This window comes from Ylistrum balloti, unplaced genomic scaffold, assembly GCF_031769215.1.
Source record: "Ylistrum balloti isolate Yb309-2 unplaced genomic scaffold, AGI_CSIRO_Ybal_v1 Utg371442, whole genome shotgun sequence".
NCBI lineage: Eukaryota > Metazoa > Mollusca > Bivalvia > Pectinida > Pectinidae > Ylistrum > Ylistrum balloti.
In genome coordinates, this window is record NW_026782756.1 from 23048 (window position 1) to 43103 (window position 20056).

The window sequence follows — 20056 nt, forward strand, 5'->3', positions numbered from 1 at the left end:
GTTCACAAGTCAAAATTCAACAATTAGGGCAACTTATAAATGATGTTCATGCTGAATTATTTTTGAAAATGAAAATGGATTTTATTAGAGAAATTAGTACCGTGTAATAAAGATCATCAATACAGTCATAAATTTTTATGGATTTTTACTGAAATAATCTTGACATATAATAAAATCCACCCCTTACCTTTAGCCAGTCTGAGGCGGGGTTTGGGTTGTTCAGGGTGACTAGGGACAATCACACTAGTCTGGGACTGTAGTATTATGCTACCATACTCTGCAGACAAATCACTTTGTCCCTTCTGCTCCGTACAGTTCAGCATAATCTCCGTGACATCAGCCGGTGATCTCATGTGCCAGCTCCGTCGCATGTATGTCTCCACAGAAACGGTGTGATGGCCCTATCACAGAACATAGCCCTACTCTGCCACCAGTATTACATAACATTCACATAACTCCAATACCTTCCAAACCAGCCAAGAGCATTATTTCTTATTTCCAAATTAAGATACTAACAGAAGCATTTTGTTCAACATGTTACAGTAAATCTGATTTACCAATAGAAGCTGTGTTGTGTCATTTACTCATCTCAGCCATTGGTTTGACCTTCTGAAAGGTAAATTGATGAATTGAAAGTTTGATAGCACTAGCCTGTTAGTGACATGACGACAGAGGGGAGAGTGAGAGACCAGCCACAGAGTAACAGGTATTGATCTCACAATTTACACCAATCCACTGCACCAAGCTGCTACAGACAAACCTGCCCAGTCAGACCCCTACTAGATAGTTGTACCAGAGGCGGGCTGGTACAGACAAACCTGTCTTCTAAGACTTCTACTAGATAGTTGCACCTGAGGTGGGCTGGTACAGAAGAACCTGCCCAGTCAGACCCCTACTAGATAGTTGTACCAGAGGCGGGTCGGAACAGAAGAACCTGTCTTGTTAGACTTCTACTAGTTAGCTTGAGACACGCTGCTATGGTAGAACCTGTCTAGTAAGGCCACCATTAGGTAGTTACACTGGAGGCAAGCTGATACAGAACCTGTCTAGTAAGGCACACTGATATAGAACCTGTCTAGTAAGACTTCTACTAGATAGCTTGAGACACACTGCTATGGTAGAACCTGTCTAGTAAGGCCTCCAATAGGTAGTTACACTGGAGGCAAGCTGAAACAGAATCTGTCTAATCAGGTCTCTACTTGATAGCTGCACCAGCGGCAAGCTGATACAGAAGAACCTGTCTAGTACACTGATTAAAGACGGTTAAAATATACTCACTGTTTAACAGGGGAAGGTTATATTGTACCAACTGTCTAACAGGGGAAGGTTATATTGTACCCACTGTCTAACAGGGGAAGGTTATATTGTACCCACTGTCTAGCAGGGGAAGATGATATTGTACCCACTGTCTAACAAGGGAAGGTTATATTGTACCCACTGTCCAACAGGGGAAGGTTATATTGTACCCACTGTCTAACAGGGGAAGGTTATATTGTACCCACTGTCTAGCAGGGGAAGATGATATTGTACCCACTGTCTAACAGGGGAAGGTTATATTGTACCCACTGTCCAACAGGGGAAGGTGATATTGTACCCACTGTCTAACAGGGGAAGGTTATATTGTACCCACTGTCTAGCAGGGGAAGATGATATTGTACCCACTGTCTAACAGGGGAAGGTTATATTGTACCCACTGTCCAACAGGGGAAGATGATATTGTACCCACTGTCTAACAGGGGAAGATGATATTGTATCCACTGTCTAACAGGGGAAGATGATATTGTACCCACTGTCCAACAGACTATTACAATGTACCCACTGTCCAACAGAATATCACAATGTGCCCACTGTCCAACAGAATATTACAATGTGCCCACTGTCCAACAGAATATTACAATATACCCACTGTCAAACAGATTTACAATGTACCCACTGTCCAACAGAATCTTACAATGTACCCACTGTCCAACAGAATCTTACAATGTACCCACTGTCCAACAGAATCTTACAATGTACCCACTGTCCAACAGAATCTTACAATGTACCCACTGTCCAACAGAATATTACAATGTACCCACTGTCCAACAGAATATTACAATGTACCCACTGTCCAACAGAATATTACAATGTACCCACTGTCCAACAGAATCTTACAATGTACCCACTGTCCAACAGAATCTTACAATGTACCCACTGTCCAACAGAATCTTACAATGTACCCACTGTCCAACAGAATCTTACAATGTACCCACTGTCCAACAGAATATTACAATGTACACACTGTCCAACAGAATATTACAATGTACCCACTGTCCAACAGAATATTACAATGTACCCACTGTCCAACAGAATATTACAATGTACCCACTGTCCAACAGAATATTACAATGTGCCCACTGTCCAACAGAATATTACAATGTGCCATATTATAATGTGCCCACTGTCCAATAGAATATTACAATGTACTCACTGTCCAACAGAATATTACAATGTACTCACTGTCCAACAGAATCTTACAATGTACCCACTGTCCAACAGAATATTACAATGTGCCATATTATAATGTGCCCACTGTCCAATAGAATATTACAATGTACTCACTGTCCAACAGAATATTACAATGTACCCACTGTCCAACAGAATATTACAATGTGCCCACTGTCCAACAGAATATTACAATGTGCCCACTGTATGAATGGAGAAAGCCACAATGGTCACAATGTACCTATCTAATCTGACAGAAGGTTACAATGTACCCACTTAATCTGACAGATGGTTACAATGTACCCACGTAATCTGACAGAAGGTTACAATGTACCCACTTAATCTGACAGAAGGTTACATTGTACCCACTTAATCTAACAGATGGTTACAATGTACCCACTTAATCTGACAGAAGGTTACAATGTACCCACTTAATCTGACAAAAGGTTACAATGTACCCACTTAATCTGACAGATGGTTACAATGTATCCACTTAATCTAACAGTAGGTTACAATGTACCCACTTAATCTGACAGAAGGTTACAATGTACCCACTTAATCTGACAGAAGGTTAACAGAAGGTTACAATGTACCCACTTATCTGACAGTAGGTTACAATGTACCCACTTAATCTGACAGAAGGTTACAATGTACCCACTTAATCTGACAGATGGTTACAATGTACCCACTTAATCTGACAGAAGGTTAACAGAAGGTTACAATGTACACAATACATCAAATATGGATCACAATGTACCAAATGCCTGTCTGACAAGGGAAAAAAGCCTGTTGCAGTGCTAAGCCCACATCTACTTAAAGGTCACATCTTACAGAAGCAATGTTATTGCTCACATAATATGGATCATTGGAAATACAATCCTGGCTACAATGTTCTCTGTATTTCAATTCAATAAAGACTTCAATTTTTCTTCTCGAATCTTAGATTAGTTTTTGGAGTACATTCCTGTGAGAAAGAGCTATTGATACTAGGCAGCATTCAGCCCAGGAGGTCCATACCATATTGAGCTCAACTTTCTATTTACTTAATTATAACTGGCAAATGAAAATGGCACAAACTCAAACCCTGTCAAAAAATCCTGTAGAGCTGTAAACAGAACACTATTAAGAATTACTCATTCTTGAAATTGAAGTTTTTTTCTAAAACATGCAGTCTCTTTATTATTTGTTAAATTGCACATTATGTATGACTTCAGAAGTGAAAGCATGGGTGCATGTGAAATCATATTTAACTTGTATTAGGCACATGCCTGGTGATAAGCCCATCTATCTACTGCTATTAGGAGGAATTATAAACAAATGCTACTTTTATATTTTTATATGTGTTTAGAACAAGAGGTTCCAAAGGGATCCTGACACCCAGTATTGTGGAATCTGTATTTAGAACAAGAGGTTCCAAAGGGATCCTGACACCCAGTATTGTGTAATCTGTATTTAGAACAAGAGGTTCCAAAGGGATCCTGACACCTAGTATTGTGTAATCTGTATTTAGAACAAGAGGTTCCAAAGGGATCCTGACACCCAGTATTGTGTAATCTGTATTTAGAACAAGAGGTTCCAAAGGGATCCTGACACACAGTATTGTGTGATCTGTATTTAGAACAAGAGGTTCCAAAGGGATCCTGGCACACAGTATTGTGTAATCTGTGTTTAGAACAAGAGGTTCCATTGGGATCCTGACACCCAGTATTGTGTAATCTGTATTTAGAACAAGAGGTTCCATTGGGATCCTGACATCCAGTATTGTGTAATCTGTATTTAGAACAAGAGGTTCCATTGGGATCCTGACACCCAGTATTGTGTAATCTGTGTTTAGAACAAGAGGTTCCATTGGGATCCAGACACACAGTATTGTGTCACCTGTATTTATAACAAGAGGTTCCAAAGGGATCCTGACACACAGTATTGTGTCATCTGTATTTAGAACAAGAGGTTCCAAAGGGATCATGACACACAGTATTGTGTAATCTGTATTTAGAACAAAAGGTTCCAAAGGGATCCTGACACACAGTATTGTGTAATCTGTATTTAGAACAAGAGGTTCCAAAGGGATCCTGACACACAGTATTGTGTAATCTGTATTTAGAACAAGAGGTTCCAAAGGGATCCTGGCACACAGTATTGTGTAATCTGTGTTTAGAACAAGAGGTTCCATTGGGATCCTGACACCAAGTATTGTGTAATCTGTATTTAGAACAAGAGGTTCCAAAGGGATCCTGACACCCAGTATTGTGTAATCTGTGTTTAGAACAAGAGGTTCCATTGGGATCCAGACACACAGTATTGTGTAATCTGTGTTTAGAACAAGAGGTTCCATTGGGATTCTGACACACAGTATTGTGTAATCTGTGTTTAGAACAAGAGGTTCCATTGGGATCCTGACACCAAGTATTGTGTAATCTGTATTTAGAACAAGAGGTTCCAAAGGGATCCTGACACCCAGTATTGTGTAATCTGTGTTTAGAACAAGAGGTTCCAAAGGGATCCTGGCACACAGTATTGTGTAATCTGTGTTTAGAACAAGAGGTTCCATTGGGATCCTGACACCCAGTATTGTGTCCTGACACACAGTATCTGTATTTAGAACAAGAGGTTCCAAAGGGATCCTGACACCTAGTATTGTGTAATCTGTATTTAGAACAAGAGGTTCCATTGGGATCCTGACACCCAGTATTGTGTAATCTGTATTTAGAACAAGAGGTTCCATTGGGATCCTGACACCCAGTATTGTGTAATCTGTATTTAGAACAAGAGGTTCCAAAGGGATCCTGACACCCAGTATTGTGTAATCTGTATTTAGAACAAGAGGTTCCAAAGGGATCCTGACACCCAGTATTGTGTAATCTGTGTTTAGAACAAGAGGTTCCAAAGGGATCCTGACACCCAGTATTGTGTAATCTGTGTTTAGAACAAGAGGTTCCAAAGGGATCCTGACACCCAGTATTGTATAATATGTGTTTAGAACAAGAGGTTCCATTGGGATCCTGACACCCAGTATTGTGTAATCTGTGTTTAGAACAAGAGGTTCCATTGGGATCCAGACACACAGTATTGTGTCACCTGTATTTATAACAAGAGGTTCCATTGGGATCCTGACACCCAGTATTGTGTAATCTGTGTTTAGAACAAGAGGTTCCAAAGGGATCCTGACACCCAGTATTGTGTAATCTGTGTTTAGAACAAGAGGTTCCAAATGGATCCTGACACCCAGTATTGTATAATCTGTGTTTAGAACAAGAGGTTCAATACAGATCTTGGTTTCCAGTATTGTATAATCTGTGTTTAAAAAAATAGATCTCTTTTGCATCTTGGTGTTCTGTATTGTGAAATCTGCATTTAAAACAAGAGGTTCCATAGTGATCTTAGAAATGAAGTTTATATTTATGCTTATTGTAAAATAGTATTAAAACCTTGAACATTAAATTTCCATAATAGGTAAGAACATATCTTGTTGGTGACTATCTCCACTTACCATTTAAATGCAAAAGACAAATAATATACTGTACATTACCCAGAATACGTTTAAAGAAGACCACTCCAGTAGATCTTCAGGAATAGAACAAACAAACTACACAAACCATCTGTTTATGGTGGACTAATATTCTAAGTTGAGTTTTTTTTAAGTATACCTGAACTATCAAAAGTTAATATCCAAGATTAAATTATTCAAAATTGTGCTAGACATAAGTCAGAGGTTTCATTACAATGTATCTGCCTGTGTTAATTTAGTACTGACATCTACTGTGAACAATTATGTATTGACCAGTGGCCAGAGACATTCTGTTGTTTCTGATCTACTACACATTTTCATGTATTAGTTCATTCCCTGATTATATAAGTCAATTACCTGAAGCCTATCTAAGCAGTTTGTATGATGGTCAGTGTAACTTATCTTGTAAACAGCCGAATCTATTGCCATTTATGAGTGCAAAAACCTTGTCAATAACACACGTTTACTTCAATCCATGTTTACCTTCATCAGTTAATTGACATGGCTAGTATAAATACGACCACCTTTCTAGCCAGTATGTATCGGTTCCTGACGGCCCGACAGGACAGAGGCTAGTCTCCACTGGCGGGACGCCCGCTCGCTCGGGCTTTTGCCGAGCAAGAACATCTCAACTCTAGTCTCAACTTATGAAATTGTAACCAGTTTTTCATTTTATACCAATTTTGCTAATAATTACCATAACTTTAGTATGCAAGTACAGTACCTGTAGCCCAAAAACAAAAGATTAAAAAATCACATCCCACCTACAGTCCTTTGAGCCATTATGACAGAGACATAGAGTAATCTCCCTTACTTAAAAAATCTTCCTGGAGCCTAAAAATGGGGAGCCAGGTAGAAAAGGAAAGGGAGGAAAAGGTGGTGACACCTCTTGAGAAAAGCCTGCCTGAGCAAGGCTTCCTGAGATAGTCTCCATATGTGAAGGTGGAGGATCTGTGGACAAGAGTGCATCATCCTGGACTGAGGCTGGAGAAAGAGATTTGATCTGGTGGGGAGAGCCAATGGCTCCTTCACCAGATACAACAAGAGATCTGGAAACCAAGGTTGCCTCAGCCACTGGGGCATTATCAGAATTAAGGAACAAGGATGCTCCCGAACTTTTGTAGCATCCTGCCCACCAGATTGAATGAAGGGAATGCATAAGCTTCCGAACCAGAAACATTCTAGAGTAGAAGCCAGGGGTGCAGTCTGCCAAAGGAACCTCCTCAAACATGCCCTTTGCAAGCATGATCCCTACTTTCTCCTGGAGTGCCTGTGTCTTTTCTGGAGGAAAGATCTTCAAAGAAGTGGAAATCCTAGACATTCCCTGACCACAGACAATGCCCACGCATCCTCCGTGATTTCCATCTATTCTGGAAAGAACGCAGAGAGATGGCATCTGAAGCAGCCAAGGAGAAGGAGTAGGGAACCCTTCTTCTTCCCTACAGGAGGGTTCTTACCCTTCTTACCTTTCCCCTTGTTGCCCTTTAAGTGAGGTTTCCACTTAGACTGTACCATAGACTGGGTAGCTGAAGGTTTAGCCTTCTTCTTAGGAGGCACGGACTCCTGTGAAGTACTGGCCTTCTCAGTCTGAAACCTCCTTACCAATAGTGGTAAGGCGACCATGTCCTCCTGCATATTCTTCTGTACAGAAGGATAGGGGCCCTCCAAAAAGAGTAGGGCCTGGGAAGGGGGCAGTAATAGATAACGGATGACGTTTTATCCATATAGCTCACTTGGCCCTTCTGGCCTGGTGAGTTAATGAGAACAATTTTAACCGCCAAAATCTAACCATTGATAATTTTTGGTCACTTTTGGTGAAATTGGAATATAAAAATAAATAGAAGTACCCATACTTATTGTAAGTGCCATTCAGTTGTCAATTTTAATGAGTTTGTCCCCAAAACACCACTTCATCCCAGGCTCAATTATCACAGCAAGAATCTCAATATAAACAAAAAATGTAGCCACTATCATCTATCCTTGTAGTGTAAAGAATATAGATATATGATTCATTTAATCTGTTACGTTCCAGAAAATCGACATACATGTATCATGATTATTCTAAACATATCGAAATGCATGTCATTGAGTATCCTTAGCGCTTTTCTTCTCTCAAGAGAGGAGATAGAGAAACTTGTTACTAGAAATAAATGGAAATCAGAGATTGGTAAATTTAATATGCTGATAGGATAATACTTGCATGCTGGCGGTGCGTAAGACAGCGGAGGAGTTCGTACAATGTCCTATCTGTTACAAATTGATTCAGCAGATGTAAGATCATAGCTCATCTATGTTAGAGAAATCACAGCCCCATTGTGTGCTATCAGACTGTGTATTATAGTACATTCTGTGAGTTTTATCATCATTCTTGTTGTCATTGTCTGTATCATAATCTCATGAACTGGTTTATCAGCGGAGTTTGATGATTATACCTTAGTTATTTTATTTCTTGATTAAAAATTGTTATTTTATTTTTTGAAACCAACACGCATTTAGTTTTTAGCTTTCATTTTGATTAAAAATTGTTATTTTATTTTTTGAAACCAGCATGCATTCAGTTTTTAGCTTTCATTTTGATTAAAAATTGTAATTTTATTTTTTGAAACCAGCATGCATTCAGTTTTTAGCTTTCATTTTGATTAAAAATTGTAATTTTATTTTTTGAAACCAACACGCATTCAGTTTTTAGCTTTCTTTTTGATTAAAAATTGTTATTTTATTTTTTGAAACCAACACGCATTCAGTTTTTAGCTTTCATTTCGATTAAAAATTGTTATTTTATTTTTTGAAACCAGCATGCATTCAGTTTTTAGCTTTCATTTTGATTAAAAATTGTAATTTTATTTTTTGAAACCAACACGCATTCAGTTTTTAGCTTTCATTTTGATTAAAAATTGTAATTTTATTTTTTGAAACCAGCATGCATTCAGTTTTAGTTATCATTTTTAGTTTTTATAATTTCTTTATAAGAATATGTCATATTTGATTGTTATTGAATTTCTGAATAAAAAAACAATATATTTTGCTTATTAGCTTTGAAGTCTAATCCAAATAATATCACACATATTCATGCGAAAGTTCTTTATGTTTTAAATGTTTAACTCTAAATATGTTCAATTCATATTACATATAACAATATAATTTTTCAACTTTTCAACAAATGCATTGAATAATGTATTTTTATTATCTCTTAATTTCAATAAAATTTCAACGAAAGTCCTTCTACAATTAAAGGTAATGTAACACAGATTTAATCACAGATCATCAGAATTATCTAACAATACAAAACATATGTTTGCCTATTGATCTGTATGTCAAGGCTCCTCCTTTAGTCTTTAGTCATCCTGCCAACACCACACATACATACTGGTGGGCAACTAGCAGAGATAGGGTGTCCTTATATAGACATTTTACGATGAGCTGTCTTAACTGCCGATCTCATGGAATTTGTGGGTATTAAAAAGCTAAATATAACCAACAGCAAAGTAAGATTTCACTGCTACATCCAGCTTATCTGATGAAGTACCTTTTAGGTAGGCATGTTTAGATAAGTATTGTAATAAATAGCAGTGTTGAACAGATCCTGATACAATAAAAGGCATGCGTTTTTACATTTATACTGTTAAAGTACCTTTTTTTCTGAACAGTTCAAAATTTCAATAAAAACTTGAATTTTTCATGGCAGTCATCAAAAAGACAATTTTTTGTTTTGAAAGTCTAGCATTTAATATGATTTAAACATCCTATATATTTTTTTCTCTATCCATAAAAATTAGAGTTTAAAAAGAAGAACAATGCTTTTAAACAAAAGATGCCAATGGATCTTGGTGCCCACCATTGTTTGATCTTCATTTGCTCTTTGAAATTTGAATCTTTTCTCTTTTCTTCTCTGCTTTTGATAAGAAATTTGAACATTTCTTTGTAGAAATAACAATGATAGACTTTAACTGCCAAATCCTGGAAGCCATTTCGTTTTTTCTGATCAGTCCCAGAATCAAACAGGCACAATTAAAGACCAAAGGGAACCTATGTATGAAATTTGGGAGAAATTAGAACCATTCAGTACTTAAGAAATAGGGAAAAAAAATTTTACTAGGAAAAATAAAAAATGGCCGTCTGTCACCCATTTTGTTTTTTCTGATCAGTACCCAAATCACACAAGCACAACTTGAGACCAAGAGGAACCGATACATGAAATTTGAGAAAGATCTATATGGTATTTCTCAAGAAATAGTGATAACAAACTTTCAGAGTAAAAATCCAAAATGCCTTCCTGTTGGCCATTTTCTTATTCTAATCAGTACCAAAATCAAACAGGCACAACTATGGTTTAAGGGAAACCTGCACGTTAAACTTGAGAAAGATCTATGCTGTTGTTCTCAAGAAATAGTGATAACAAACTCTCAAAGTCAACATCTAAGATGGCTGCCTGCCCTTTTCATATTAAATATCTTTCTCACAACAAACCAGTTTGTGTTGATGTTGTTGTATCCTTGCACAAGACACACTACCCTAATTTCTCTGGACGGGATGTGACATGCCTTCAATACGTTGTTCAGTAACAAGTTACTAAAACAAGTCCCTGCCTCAAAATGACCCTGTCTATTCACATCATCATTGATTCAATAAAAAAAACAAATATTCACACCAAATCACAGGCTTCACTGCCTTTAAGGATGGTCTCAAGGTCACCCTGACCTTTTCTCACAAACTCTGAATATGACTCATATATAGAAGTGAAATATCGCTAAAGACTCAAAGTTCATGTGAAGGCCAACTTTTGAACATCATCTCCGGTACAGACAGGTCATCGGGAAGTATCAAATATGGAAAAACCGTGGCCACGGGTAGACAAATCAATGAACAGACTGTTGGACAGACATATATGGCTGTATATGATAGCTAGGATTCAGCTACTCAGACAGCACTTAACCAAAGCATCTACATGATGAAGTATGTCCATTTACACTTACTTACCTACTGACAGCTATTTCCAGTTGTTATGATTTTTTTTTAAAGACTTTTCTGTATCCTTCCTCTCCTCCTGTTGCCTGTATTGCAGAAATTGTCACACATGACCTTTGACCCTTTGACCTCCAGAAATGACCACTTAAGTGTAGAACTGGATGTTGTGATTTTATTGGGTTTATATGAACTATCTGTGTTAAGGGATTTTAAGATATCACATTGTTTCCGAAGGGGATGCAACAGGATGGATGGACCAATATTAGGTAACACTAAATGTACCTACACCCAATATATTGACAGGGACATACAAACTTTGTAAGCAAATATCCTCATCCATAAATTTTCTCCAACTCTATGTATGATCATCTGTATCCTCATCAAAAACATCAGAAACCTTATTATTTCTCTCAATGTGTTCCTATTTGTTAACCATGAGTCAATTTCAGGCACAATTTAGTGTTTAACTGTTACCAGATGGCAGTATTACAGTCATTGTAAGTGCAATTCAGGTGCTTGATAAATGGTATGTCACTTTAGACTTGGTATATAAATGGTATGTCACCTTAGACTTGCTATATAAATGGTATGTCACCTTAGACTTGATATATAAATGGTATGTCACCTTAGACTTGGTATATAAATGGTATGTCACCTTAGACTTGATATATAAATGGTATGTCACCTTAAGACTTGATACAAAGTTAAGCCCAACATGTTAAGTCTTTATCTCAGGAAGCTACATACCAAATACAATTGCTCTGGAATGTTACATGTGATTCTTAAGATGTTGAAATGTTATGTAGATGAATAAGACCAGTAACATGTTCATACCAGGAAGGTTTAAACCAAGCAGAGTGCATGTAACTGTTAAAACTGTTTGAAGATTTTAATACCTTTGATCCCAAAAACCTTGAATATGGGTGAGAATACTTCATCAATCATTTGTAGTAACTTTTTGCTTCAGAAAGCTACTGGCGATATTTCATGGGGTTTTTTTTTTAAAAATAGTTTGTTTGAAGTAGCTGTTTGAAAATCTGATCATGTTTTGTTTTCTGTGACATTGTATACACAGCTACAACAATTAGTAAGCATGATTAATATATGTGGTAAACTAATCACAATCATACCTGTGGATGACCCAGAATGATGACACTAACACAAATACTAACATCAATGAAATTCCACTATACTAAACTGTCCATCAAAATGAGCAGAAAAAAACAATTCTTTTCCAAAAACAAGAAAATAGTGATTTAGACTTATTGATGTCACTCGTCATGTAAATTTTGGCCAATTAAAGTGAGTTATGTCACTTGCTCAACCATAGTGTTTTGTATTTTGTTAAAGTTAAAGTTTTTAATATTTAATGAAGTATAAATAAAAACTGTTGTTTATATAAGATGCACACCATTCATCAAGGTGTAACTAAGAACTGCCAATTACGAAGGACACAAGATTGCTTTCTACAATTATCTGGAAGGTTTTTTGATAATTTTCAGAAAAAAGTAATATTAACTAGAGATCACATCTTAGTAAAGGACACCAAGTGAACTTAGACAATGTTTCATTTTCAGTAAATAAAAAAAAAGAAACAAATTTAACAAAGTGCATGCATCATATACATGCACTACACAAAGTTGAAAGTCTGATTCACCCTGAATCCTACATCAGTGCCACACTCCAAGTGGTGAAACTGTAACCCGATATCTTCCAAAGTATCTCACATTGCAAGAGACAATTATTTCAAGACAGAAGTGATGTGAAGCCTCCATGTAAATCATGTTTTGTTAGTGTCTTCAATTTTGGGACTAAAACTGAACTGGAAAGAAGCCAAAATAGATACGAAACTGAAATTGAACTTGAAAGAAGCCAAAATAGATACAAAACTGAAATTGAACTTGAAAGAAACCAAAATAGATAAGAAACTGAAATTGAACTTGAAAGAAGCCAAAATAGATACGAAACTGAAATTGAACTTGAAAGAAGCCAAAATAGATATGAAACTGAAATTGAACTTGAAAGAAGCCAAAATAGATACGAAACTGAAATTGAACTTGAAAGAAGCCAAAATAGATACGAAACTGAAATTGAACTTGAAAGAAGCCAAAATAGATAAGAAACTGAAATTGAACTTGAAAGAAGCCAAAATAGATACGAAACTAAAATTGAACTGGAAAGAAGCCAAAATAGATACGAAACTAAAATTGAACTTGAAAGAAGCCAAAATAGATGAGAAACTAAAATTGAACTTGAAAGAAGCCAAAACAGATAAGAAACTGAAATTGAACTGGAAAGAAACCAAAATAGATACGAAACTAAAATTGAACTTGAAAGAAGCCAAAATAGATCTATCAAGAAATTGAATAACTAAGAAACCAAAGAAGTGTTCCCATAAAACTAAAATTTAAACTTCTACCCTAGTTGTATCAGATCTTCATCTTTATTTCTCTACCTGTATAATATAATATGTATTCTTTTCTGTAGCCTTCTGGGTATCAGGGGTTAAATGACATTTCAGTTTATTTGCACTACAGCATGAAGGTTAATACTCAAAGAATCTTCCTCATCCCCAAATAAAGTTCAGCTGAGGGGTTGGGTGGGGGTGGGGCCTCCATAACACCTAACTGTTGCCAGGATGTGAAACTCTGAACAGCAATATGTGCCTGAGCAACATAAATACCCCTACCAGCAAACAAGGTGAACTTTATAACTATTTAGTGTTACTGACTTTGTACAGAGGTGTACTACAGAATCTATCTATGGTAAAGAATCTGAAATCTGAATTTTGTGAGAATTGAAGTGAAAATTCCTTAAGCTAAATGACTATAAATATGGAAATGATTAAGTGACCACAACCAAATCAAAGTGTTATCTGCATTTTATCATTATACAACTACATACCAAATTACAGTTCTATATGTAGCATTATCATGGTGACATGAACCTGAATGCACTGAGCTGCCATCTCCTATGAAAGGCTTGGATAAACAAGATTAAGATAGATGCAAAGAGAAAGTCAAACGTGCATAAGAGGATGAGAATAAATCCAATAACTGTTCCAGTTAGAGCAACGGCAGATGGGTTGAAATTATCATCTCCAATTACACTGTTCTAGAAAAAACTTACATAAGAAAGTGTGAAAGTGCAAATATTTGCCAAGGAATGGCTGAAAGAGAAGGATTACAGAAGCACTGTGAATGAAAAAATCTAATTTATGTGTGTGTTTTTTAACTGCCTTGCAGTAGACACTCCCTTTCCACGTTTATTGTCTCGTCTGTCCTATCATAATCACATTGAATGTTAATTAAGGCAACAAATTGCTTCAGAAGTTTAGTGGAGTGATTTATAGTGGTGAAGGTTTTCTCAGTCTTAGCAGTGGCATAAACACATATTTGTCCCTCACCTGTTGGACCAGCTTGTAAGCACTACTCACTGTAACAAGGCTGTTTGTTAACTGTTAACACTACCTGATCAATAGGTGAGCAGTACTTATAGACCTACACGTTCTACAAAGCCAGATTTACTAATGAGTTACTTCATAAAATTTTCAAAAGGTTTTCATGTATCAAAATTCTGCTGCTTTTTTCTAATCTGTCATGTCTAATATGTTGGCTTATCTGTACTTGATTTCATTATTGGTGCCAATTCACTATTGCTAATTAACCTGGTATCCCTAAGTTAACCTTTCATTTGAATTAGTCACAGTAAATAACTTGTCTGTCAGACTGACATACCAGGTTTTCAAATAACACATATTTTTCAAGAGGGTTTGCTTGGAACACCTCAGAAGTGACCATTGAATATGATCAAAAGTTACTGAGATATCAGTAATTCTGTTCAGTCAGAAGCTTGTTGTCTGTACACACAAGTATGCTGTGATCCAAGTGTCTGATTGAGCGAGACAAGCATATCAGATATCCGGGTATGATATAGCAAAGGGTGTACAGCAACTTTTCTTATGCTTAAAATATGAACAGTTTTCAGTTTCGATAGATGAAATTCTACAAAGCTTTGTTCCTCTGCATGTCTCATGCTCACTAGCCAAACTCTTGGGTTAAGTCTCCTGTCCACAGACCCATCTGTGATTCTTTCTCTCCCAGTGACAAATTATAAGTTGTTGCGAAAGCTATTCATCATGCCATCATCAATATCCCATGAAATTTGCATCATAATTGATGAGGTTATCAATTTTCATCATGGTTACACACTACAGTAAATGACGCTATCATATTGTGAATAGTGTCAGAGCACTTGCTATATGTCCTACCTTTGGGAGTGACAGAGAGATCATCCCCAAGGGGGTGAAGGGGAGACAAGTCTGTGAATGATGGGAGAAACTTGATATCAATATCTAATTATTAGTTTCATTCACTTTGATGAAATGGACATTTCCAGTCATAAGTGATTGCTTCCTGAACCTGCATGCTGAAGTCAGCACCTTAAAGGATTATGTAAGATACACTGGAGTTCATGTAAAAACATTTGGAAATAGGAACGAATGTGGCTGTGGTAGTCATTATTACAAACTAAGACATATGGACGTGTCACTACGTAATTTATATAATTATTGTATCGCACGTGACCATTCTTCTGGTTCATGTTATGTAAACAGATAAGACTTTCTCTTTCAGTAAATAGTATTAGGATAATTCACAAAATGACTTAAGGCTTTTCATAAGAAATATCCAGCAACACGTAGCTTTAGTATGGAAACTTTAGACAAAATTGTTGAAGAAATACTTGAAAATGAAATTAAAGCTTGTGACTAAACAAAGTTATCTTACATATCAATAACAGTCACATAGGTTTCTGTGTAACTCATAAGCATCTAGAAAAGTAATGTACAGCATAGATTAATTGTAATAGAAATTTGTGAAGGGAGCCTTTAAAACTAATGTAATGACATAGTACTTTCTGTGGATAATCATCTACAGTCAGCTTTACATGTAGTCAGGATGCAGCAAAAATATCTATGTAGAAGAGGCAGAATTAATCAACACAGAACTTTGTATAACTGTGAAAGAACAGGAAAAATACACATTCCTGTTGAGTGCTATCACCTGGAATCAAACCCAGGTCTCTGGCATAATAATCGACAGGCTCTACAAACTGAGCCAAAGAAGCATGCTCTATCAGCTGAGAGACAGAGAGTGGTTCTAAAACTTTTTACGCTGAAATGTGGAAAAAAGGGAAAACACACATTCCTGTAGAGTGGCCCAAACCCAGAATCAAAGCCCGGTCCCCAATGTGATTCCTGGTCATTGACTGACTCTACCAACTAAGCCAAAGAAACATTCTCTATCAGCTGAATGACAGAGACCGTATTTAACACTATATACAAGCCACACCAACTCGTTCTGTATACATAGCTTATATACAGTGGTGTCATTATTTTGTGCTCAGTGTTTGATTGAAGAATGCCAGGAAAATAAGCCCAAACTGGTCTTTGTATACTGTACTGGTCTTTGTATACTGTACATGATCATTTATTTAATCCCTTCACCATAGTCTGAACTGGTCGTGACCAGATATCTCACTCCGACAAGCTGGCACTATACATGCAAATAACAATAAACATCTCAAGCTTTACTGCCCTATGTTAACTTTGAATACCATATTCTGATGACAGCACACCCAGCATGCTCTGATGACAGCACACACAGTATGCTCTGATGACAGCACACCCAGTATGCCCAGATATGTCATTTAATCAATTTTGCTGATATCTTCTTACAGATGTTGACAAGCTATCCATACCTTAATCTTCGAATACCATAGTAAAATAATTTTTTTTTTCCTAAAGCTCATCACAGTAAGCATGGTAAATGATAAAAATAAAAAAGTCCCGTAACTAGTCAATGTTGCATCCTGCTGTTAATACCTGTCCACTCAGTCTTCCAAATACATAACAACAATATGATGTGGCCCATTAAAGATCATTTAGAGAGATTTATTTTCCCCACGTTTATAAATCAGTGGATTATAAAATTGTACTAAATAATATCAACAGACTTTCCTCCATAAGCATATATATGTATTATAATAACATACGAGTACACCATTCCTATTTTGGAAGTCTTCTCTCAATCCAATTTTCAATTTTTTTTTAATCATTATCATGACTTCAAAATGAAATTAGTCTACCACGTAAGGCGGTGTAAAATAGGTTCTAATGCAGCTATACCTTTGTCAAAGGCTTGTTCTAAAAAGGTACTTCTCTGAGGCTTTAAATTTTAAGCAAGTCGTTTTCCCTGTGGAAGATCCAAATGTTGTCATGTACAGTAGTGGAACCAAAATACATGTCGCTGAGAAAATTGATGTTTTATCATTTCATTTGCATGACTTCATTTCTTCACTACAAATATTTTACATATAATTTTTCAATCAAAATTACTGGTTTATATTACAAGGATGTTTTCATGTACACCTATCAGCAATCCTCCAGTCACTGCATATATCTTACCAGTAGCACTTGACATTCGGAATAAGATTACTTGCGATTTTCACAGATTTCTATCTATCTCCTTGAGCAACAAGGCCAGTAAGTTGAGAAGTTGATCATTTATGATTTTCCCCTATATTTCCTACAGTAATATGGCTCTGTTGTGACACACCTGCTCTATCAATTTCCTGTGGTCTCTAATATCTCCCGAAACATCTCACAAAAAGCACCTGACAAAGATGTGGCAGTGTTACTGATGTTTGTTGTAGTAATTTTACCTACAATTTTGCTACGCTGATTTTTATTTGAACATTTTCTCTCAGATGACTCAAGAATTTGTATCTTATATGATCACTTTGGTTTGGTTCCTTTTCAGGTCCTTGGAATACTTTTCAGTTTCATGTGTTAAGGAATTAAGTTCACTACATAAGGTTAATTATACAGAATAACCTTGATATCTTTCCTTCCAATATCTCATCAAACTGACATCAGTTTTATTGGAACAGATTTCCCCACACTTCTCTCTTCTGCATCTGAATTCTTCTCCAGAAATAGAGATAATGATCTTTAAATTTTAAATCCAAAATGGCAACCTGTCAGCCATTTTGATTTTCTGATCTGTCCCAAAATCAAAAGGGCACAACTAGAGACCAAATGAAACTTTTATGAATAAAAAAAGAGTAAGAACGCTCCATCCAGAACTTTGTTAGAAATAGCTATAACAAGAATTGTTTGAGGACTAGTGGACGAGGAATAGACAGATAATGGACCAAAGACACTGGATTATTTGAATAGCCCACTAACTGATGATGGGGGCTAGAAGTGTAGTTACAGAGTCCAGTGTATTCTTTGTAGGATTTATGGTATAAAGCATTGTTAAGTATGGTTTCGGCTGGATTTACCATCTATCAGGATGTAGTAACGTTATGGCTGTAAATATCGTCTACTATCAGAATCAATACAAAGAAGGAACCAAGATTTAGCGAGAGCAGAGATGAGTGGACGATGCTTACATATTCAGTAAATGGTAAGCTCTAATTTTAATGGGCCAATATAGTCAGATGTGTCCTTACTGGCATCTAATCAATAGCTTTCAGGTGTTGGAAAGTCAAGCTGACAACTGGACTGACCAATACTGATGATGAGGGACTATTCCTTGGTTACAGGTCTTACAGAGTAAACCAGGTCAAGGACAGAACTAAATGGCCCAGGCCTCCCTGAGAAGCCATTTCAGAGGCCCTGTATCGGAAGTGACACAGGAGATTGTGTTTATTCATACTAATGCTTGATAAGTCTGATGTGGAAATACTGTAAAAACACTTCCCAAAATGTAATGAGAGGAGTGTTACATAAAATCATTATAAATCAGTCTAAATCAATAAAGGAATTTTCGTGGGTTTTGCACCATATTGTCCTTTTGCAGGTGGGCACCATATTGTCCTTTTGCAGTTGGACTTATGATATTCAAAGGCATCATCTGAGAACGATAACAAAATTTCAAATATACTGAAATTAAAATATCTGTTATAACCCTTTGTCAGGAATATTGTTTTAAAAAAGTTGAATTACACATTATAGAGTAACAAAAAAAAGTTAAATTCTTAGAAACAAAATTTTCTTTGAATCGATTAAAAAGTATTTTCATCACAATAAATCTAACAATACTATTCCTACGAGATTTTCCTTACAGCATTAGCAGTTTTCTTTGTTAGACTCGACATCTTAATGCCATAGCCAATCTGCATGAGAAAATTACACATGGTCATGAATGAGATTTTTACCGTTAACAATTATAAAACCATTTATACTCTGAATAGATGTTGTGTCCAAAATAAGTCAGGAATTCTATATATTGATTATCAATGCAGAAAATATCATATTTATGGTATCAAGATCTCTGTTCAGTATGAAAAATCTACGTTCTTGGTCATTTATGTCTTTGAAAATGAAAGAAATTGGTTAATTGCAGAGTATAACGGGCTCCATCAAATTATTTTTATTGGAATAGCTGTGGCGTGGTAAAGGGGACCCTAGTTTAATGTCCACCTAATTGGTGGTAATAACCTTGCTCAAAATCACACACAATACATGGTATCAATATGTCAATGTCTAGTAAGGCGAGGAATAAATTTATGCAACATCTGTATAATTGATATATTTAACAGTTTTTCACATACACACTTAGCTACTGCATTACTACTGACAGGAAACTAAAATAAATGAAAGGTTGCAAAAAATTGTAGTTTGGTAGAAAATAAAAAGTATTTCATTTCATCAAACTTCACAGCCACGTAAAAAAATCAATATTTCAAGAATAACAAATTTTTGAAAAAGAAAAAAAAGCAGACAGACAAAACCAAACAGATCAAATTGAAATTTGAAAAAAGTGCGTAAAATTAAATTCTGGTAGATTTCTAACATATTGTTATCAAATATTACATGTTAAATGCGTATTTGACTCATTTAAACACAATGGCCAGGAGACAAAATATCATTTCCCCTGTAATGTTTGCTCAACATGTCTCTCTGAAATGAGTGCTTAAAGTTGATAAAATATATGACCTTGTAATGAGTGCTCAAAATTGACAAAATACCATATATCCCTGTAATGTGTGCTTAAAGTTGACAACACCATATTTCTCTGATTAGTGTTC